This window comes from Prosopis cineraria, unplaced genomic scaffold, assembly GCF_029017545.1.
Source record: "Prosopis cineraria cultivar Desert tree isolate PC_DT_omini unplaced genomic scaffold, ASM2901754v1 PC1655, whole genome shotgun sequence".
NCBI classification, from domain to species: domain Eukaryota; kingdom Viridiplantae; phylum Streptophyta; class Magnoliopsida; order Fabales; family Fabaceae; genus Prosopis; species Prosopis cineraria.
The window spans coordinates 2,883-9,908 of record NW_026556980.1 but is presented as its reverse complement, the minus strand read 5'-3'; the positions used below and the strand labels follow the sequence as shown (position 1 = coordinate 9,908).

The 7,026-nt window shown below is 35.7% G+C and overlaps 1 pseudogene; it reads left to right on the top strand.

Moving 5' to 3' along the window:
• Positions 1-571: 571 nt before the first annotated feature.
• LOC129300574 (probable magnesium transporter NIPA9) lies at positions 572-6,622 on the top strand (annotated as a pseudogene).
• The last annotated feature ends 404 nt before the right edge of the window (positions 6,623-7,026 follow it).

Sequence of the window (7,026 nt, the reverse complement as noted above, 5' to 3'; positions counted from 1 at the left end):
TACATTTAAATAATCAATGTATATTAATTATAAAAATTTTAATATTAAATTAGATCTTTTAAATTAAATTTAAATTATATTAAAAATTAAAAATTTATTTAAAATATTTTACAATTTTTGTAAAAAAATTTTAATAAATATATTATATAATAATACTTTACATTTGGATTAGATCTCATCACAGGAACGAGAACGATGAGCAAGAAACCAGTCCCCTTCGAGGGAGTAAGGAATGCACAATGGAGAGATTAATGGTAATAGCGAAAAACTAAAAAATTGAGGGGCCCAAGAAGTAAATTTCTCCTTTTGAAAGCCACCTCATTAACATGGAAAAGAAATTTTTTTTTTAAAAAAAATAACTCGTTACTCGCCAGCTTTCTTTCTCGGTCTCGTGATTAATTAGAATATTAGATGGTAGATACTCTTTCTTTTCAAGACTCCAATTTAAAAATAAAATATCTTTCAATATGCTAATATGAAGTTAGTCATCTGTTATAACTTATACGACACTAAATAAAGCAGGTAAAGAAACACTAAATAAAAATTACCGGGTAGATTAAACACAATAATATACCCCAGTAAAAAGGCAATTGTGGCTGCGAGTTAATTTGTGCGAAATCTTTCGTCTTTGTTGTTGGACTCGCGCTTGGACCGGAGCGGCGGGGAGAGGATGTGGGAATCAATTTTTCTAACGGTGATTGCGACCGCCGGCAACAACATCGGTAAGATCCTTCAGAAGAAAGGCACCATCATTCTTCCTCCGCTCTCTTTCAAGCTCAAGGCATGTCTTCCTTCATGTCCTTATTTCTTCTTTCGTTTTGTTTTCCTGTCGGGTGTTCTACTGTGTCATTACCATTATGATTTGGTTCCATTTCAATATTGTGTTTTTTTCCCCCAACAAGAAATAATGCGAAGGAAATAGTTACTGTGAAATTTAGATTTTTGTTAGCTAAATCTAGTCGCGGTCAATTCGCCTTTATTTGGAGCTTACACTTGCGAGGTTGGATGTATTTTTAATAATGGAATAGGATATGCATGTATTTTTGCATCATAGTAGATGCATGCGATTGTGTCTGCAATGCTTCATTGAAGCGAACTTGAGCGAGAATCTGGATTATTTTTTTCAATTCCGATATCCCACTTTCAATTCAAGCATTACATAGCTAAGAAGTGATCGTTCGGCTGCCGGTCAATATTGCTATTAACTCTTCGACGATTGTGTTTACAGGTCATAAGGGCGTATGCTTCAAACAAAACATGGGTGATAGGTTTCCTCATGGATATATTTGGGGCGATCTTGATGTTAAGGGCATTGTCTCTGGCTCCTGTAAGTGCTTTAGTTCATATCCTAAAGGAAAAAATGGTGGGAAAAGATTATAGCTTTTTACCCCGCTCCTTAGATGTATGTTCCTGTGACTTCTGTTTCAATTCTTTTACAATTATGGTAGAGATTTTAAGACGAATGTCACTGACTATAATTATAAGGCTGGGTCTGTATATGCAATAAAAGAGTTGAATTGAAACTTTCACCTTGGTATTATGCTTTAAAGTGGTATAGTGCTATAATATGATGCATTAAAGGGCTGTTTAGCATAATAGTATCTTACACTCATTTTACTTTTATATAGATAGTCTTTGAGGTTCTTATGATTTTTGTTGATATGAGATGACAAAAACTGGTGGGCAGTATATGCCTACAGGCATCTTAGTTACTACTTACTAGTGTACCAAGCACGTCTTGGATGGATTTTGATCTCCAAGATGTTACAAAAATTATAAACGTAACAACTCCTTTAAAGGATTCCTTGTAACATGCTTTTCCTGCACTTTTCTAGATTTTAGACCTTGGTAATTTTGTTGGTTTTCCTCCTCATATAGGTCTCTGTAATCCAACCAGTTTCTGGCTGTGGACTTGCAATTCTTTCAATCTTTTCTCATTTTTATCTCAAGGAAGTCATGAATGTTATTGACTGGATGGGCATTACCTTGGCGGGTTTTGGCACAATAGGTAATGCAAGTTTTTTTATGCCCAAGAGCGTTAAGTTATCCACTTCTGATTCCTGGGGAAAAACAATGGACAGGATTCTGGGGTAATAAGTAAAATAATCTGAGTTCTAGACTTATTGGTGTTTACATGTGTGTTAATAATTAATGGGAGAAAATTTTGAGTAGTTGACCATATTATGATAAGAGCTTTGAATTATCTAACTGTTCATAACTACTTATCAGACAGAATTTGGGTCAATGTGTGACAAAGTTACTTTAATTGTTTAATTTGCCTATATACTTACAGAGATATTCTTGTTTGTGTGAGAATGGAATGGGTTGATATGTCCTGGATTTTTCTTCGATTCCATTATCTGATTGTTATTCCAAAAGAAACTCAATAGGTGTGTGCTCAAATATTACACAATGATGGTATGTAGTTTGTTTATAACATTCAGGCTATGATTTATGTATTACCCATTTGATCACTAATATGTGCTTTCAGTGGTGGATGAGTGCTCGAATATTATTGAATGACCATTATTTAGTCTGTTGCTGCATTCAATCTGGAAAAGTTTCATGGTATCAGTCTATGATTTATGTATTAATCTGACTCTATCCAATATGTGCTTTCATCAGTGAATGACTACTCAGACATTATAAATGAGTAATATGTAGTCTTTCACTACATTTAATTTATCAAACTGTCATGGTATCAGTCTATAGTTTATATATTAGTGCAACCTTATCCTTCTCTAACTATTATGCGGTTTCCTTTGTTTAGGAGTTGGTGCTGGAGGTGAGGAGCAAGAGGCTGCTGCCTTATCTGTTTTTCATATACCTGTGCTGGCATTCGTAGTTTTCATCTTGTTTGTAGGTACCCTGTTCTCGCACCAACTTATTTTACTTTATATCAGAGATGTTGAGTATGTGTACTTAAGTTTTCCATGTATTATTTGTAACTTAATTTTGCGATAACAAGCATGTGAGACAATAGGCATTATTAAAGAAACAATGGTCAATCATTCTCAACTGAGTTTCTCTCCCAAAAAGAAGGAAAAAAAAATATTTACTGAGTCTATAATGGCTGATGCTCGAAAGTGCATTGTTATGCTTAATGGGATCACTGACAAATGATCAGTGCATGAAGTAATATCTATTTATAATTATAATATGTGACTTGGATTGGCAAAAACCTCATTTTGAAATTTGAAGTGTTGATACATTTTTCCTATGCTTGAATCCATGTATAAGATATATTCAAAACTTAAAAATTTGGAAATTCATGGATCCATTAATTTCCAATTTTCTCTTGAAGCCGATAGTAAAATATTTCTTGTGTGTTTTGGAATGCATCAAGTACATTAAGCAGCATTGTTCCTTCCTTCTCATTAACCTGGTAGAATGATTACGATATTCGTTATGATGCTTTTGTTGTAGTAAATTTTATAGACTTGATTGGCGTTTATTTAAAAATACAATGAACTCTTGATCTGCTCATACAGGTTCTTCTCAATGGATGGGTTCTTATGTGCAAACGTCATAGGAGAGAACAGGAGATGGTATTTATGTTTTACTCATGTTGGCACGTTTTCAAATTTACATGTTCATTTTCATTTATGAGACCCTCTTTTCATTGTTTTATTGAAGTATCTGTCTTCTATTGGTCTCGCTTAACACTTTCAAATGATACAGATGGAATATGATGTTGTTGAGGAAGTCATTTATGGCTTGGAATCTGGAATTTTGTTTGGGTACTCCATGCTTCCCTTAAATACCATCTAGCATGTCTGTGTTTTCTATTCTTGTCTGAATGTGCTCTTCATATATCTTTAGTTCCAACTTTTAGCATGAGGATGAAATTATGTAAAAAATCACATATAAGTGGTGTTATCTTTGTCAATATTAATTGTGTTACCTTTGTAAAAAATCCTATAACCTAGATCATGGAGTTGGAAAGCCCAAGGTGTTGATAGACCCAGCATCAAGGTCCCATACTTTTGTTGTGAGATACATGGCATTGGGCCCTAACATTTCTCTGCACTTTGCATCCCTGCTCATATAGGCTGCACTTGTGCCCACTTTCAAGCCTTGGGTTGCCACACAATATTGGCAGCACCACCTATGCTATTAAATTGGAAGGCTTTGATATCAAATGATGAAAACCTCTGGCAGAACTATACCTCAAAAGCTAACTCATGAAATTGAAGAGCATGGTCCTTTAAACTTCACACTAGAAGTTCATACTTCTGACGTGAAACTCAAGTCTCAAGCCTTGCAGTTAGGTCATAACATAATTCATGATATTCTTTTATTGTCTATGACTAGAATCATTTGAACTTGAATATGTAATACTCTCTCTCTCTCTCTCTCTCTCTCAGTGTTGTGTGGGTGACATCATATGGCTTCTTTTAACAGTGTTAATATGTCACTGCAGGATAGCATCTGTAATGTCAAAGATGGGGTTTTTATTTCTGGAGCAGGGTTTCACAAACTGTTAGTCCCTGTTTGCATCTTGATCAGTGTTTTGTTGTAGTGGTACTGGATTTTTTTACCAGGTATTAAGACTTATCTATAGTTCATGGGTGAAAAACCCTAGACTGGTTAGTGAAGTTGGTCAGACTGGCACTTAAGCAACTAGTTTGGTTGAGACCCCCCAAACTATCATCGTACAAATTATTACATTAAGGGAAATAACATAAGCTTAGCACTCGGGCATAGAGCATTACAAAAGAGAAAGTGGCCCAGCCACTATGCCAATTTGTGTTCCTCTTATAAGAGGTGCCACTATATATGCTTATTGTACAATCTTCTTTATATATTGATTCAGTGATTTCTAAAATGAAATATTATTTTGCTCATAATTTGTTGATATAACTAGAATTTCACCCCATGCATTCCACAGGAAGTTAATATTCCAAGGAGTTCACATTTTAGAAATCATATCAGGGTGATTTATTTGTTAAATTGTAAATTAGTTTTTATATAATTATGAAATCATTTAGTTCACGTGACAATTTAACAAGCTGAATCGATCTTTCTATCGTCTGTCAATGTTTTCAAGTATATGTCTGGCCTGGTTTTGGAAAATTTATGCACTATCATGCCTTTTAAGCTAGGGGTGCATCTGATCCAGGAAAAAAAGCAAGGGAAGGTTTTTTTTTTTTTTTTTTGGGGGGGGGTGTTAAGGATGATGGTGGGGGAGTTTCAGGGGAACGGGCTGTAAATTTGTCCAGGTCTTCTGCTGCTTCCAATTGCCTGCGTGATAAGTTCTATAATATTTATCTTCTCCATTATGCAGACAAGCGGTCTAAAGCATGGGCGCGCTATTATAGTTTCTACATGCGCTGCTGTAGCATCTATTTTGACTGGTGTAGTTGCTGGGATGCTTGCTCTGGGTGAGCGACTCCCTTCTGCTCCCAAAGCTCGCCTTTTGCTTCTGCTTGGATGGTAATATAGGATGGTCGGCTATTATTTTGTGCCTCTGCTACTTTCTTTTCTTTTTAATTTCAGTTGTTCTTTTTATTACATGTAATAAATGGAAATTGTTTGCGTCATAGGACATAGAAAGAACCCCACCACAAGAAGCTTGAAAATAAATGTGAACTAATGGGTTTCATCTTGTTTTTATCTGATCCATTGTGAGAAGTTTAATACTCATACATTCCTTGCTTTCAATAGTTCCCAATGTAAAGCAGTGCCATTCTATTGCAAGATAGAACTTCAGGAGATACAAGGCATACAATATTTAATCTTCATACATTCCTTGCTGTCAGAGGTTCCCAATGTAAAGAAGTGCCCTTCTATCACAAGATAGAGCTACGGAAGATATGTTGCATAGTTGTATGTGACAAATAGTTATTGTCTTCCATGTTTTCATCTAACTTGATTTTACTAAAGTCAATCTTTTGGGATTGAATTAACAAGAAAGTATAAGATTTATCATACTCAGTGCAAAGCTTGATTTTAATTAGGGTTTCTTTCTTTCTTTTTGGTGGGGCGCGCCCTGATATTGAGCTCATGGCAATTGCTTTGATATCATGTTGAGGGTTGTTTCCCTCAAATTCAAGAAGGATCCTGAATAATTTTATTATTAAGATCTCTAAATATTCTTTACCTTGTTTTGCTCAGCATTCCAGCAAGATAACATGAGTCCAAGAGATCATTAATTCTGTTTGATTGGATTGCATGTTGTACTTGTTTTTCAGATGAGACGGAAATCTTCGGGGTCATGTCAGAGTTTAATTTATCCACAATATTTTGCTGCAGGTTGCTCATTATTGTGGGGGTGATTTTGCTTGTTGGTTCCAGACGGCTAATCAGACTCCTTCCGTCACGTTCGAGACCTTTATGAGAAGTGGTGCTGATAAAGTTATAGTACTGGCCCTAGAAGATCTGGGAGTTCCTCTATTAGGGAACCAAGCCCGAGTGCTGTGATTCAAGCAGCAACGTTAAATCATTTACTGTCATCATCTCTTCCAAAGAAAAAGCTTGATCTGACATGCACCAGAAAGTCATCCTTATCTCATCCACAATGATTAAGATGTAATCTGACCTTCCCGTTATGATTAGGGTGTATATGTACAGTATGATGCTGCTTCATCAGGGGGTATGAATATTTTGGAATCATTCCTTCTGATATTATGGACACATTGTTGCTTAATTTGCTCTGCGCCCCCCTGTATAAACAATGTCTAAGCTACCTTTCATTTTTCAATATTGTATGATTGTATATGACAGGATGTACCACGGATGAAATTTGGCTTACATGGAAGCCACCTACAATTCAAAGCGCTTGTTTTTTCAGGTAACACGTGGCATACAATAACAAGCACTTCATTTCTATGCACTAATGCGGCCACGATATTCTCCAGACAGGAGTGGTAATGGGGAGTATTTCCTTCTCTATGGGCTGGAAGAATTGACGTTAAGAGATGGGCTGGGAAATTGTCTAGCGAGGGTGATGGGACTCCAATCTTGATTTCCTCAGTGTAAAGCGTCGGTTACTAATGCTTTTGGTTGTAGTTGTTTGGCACTTGG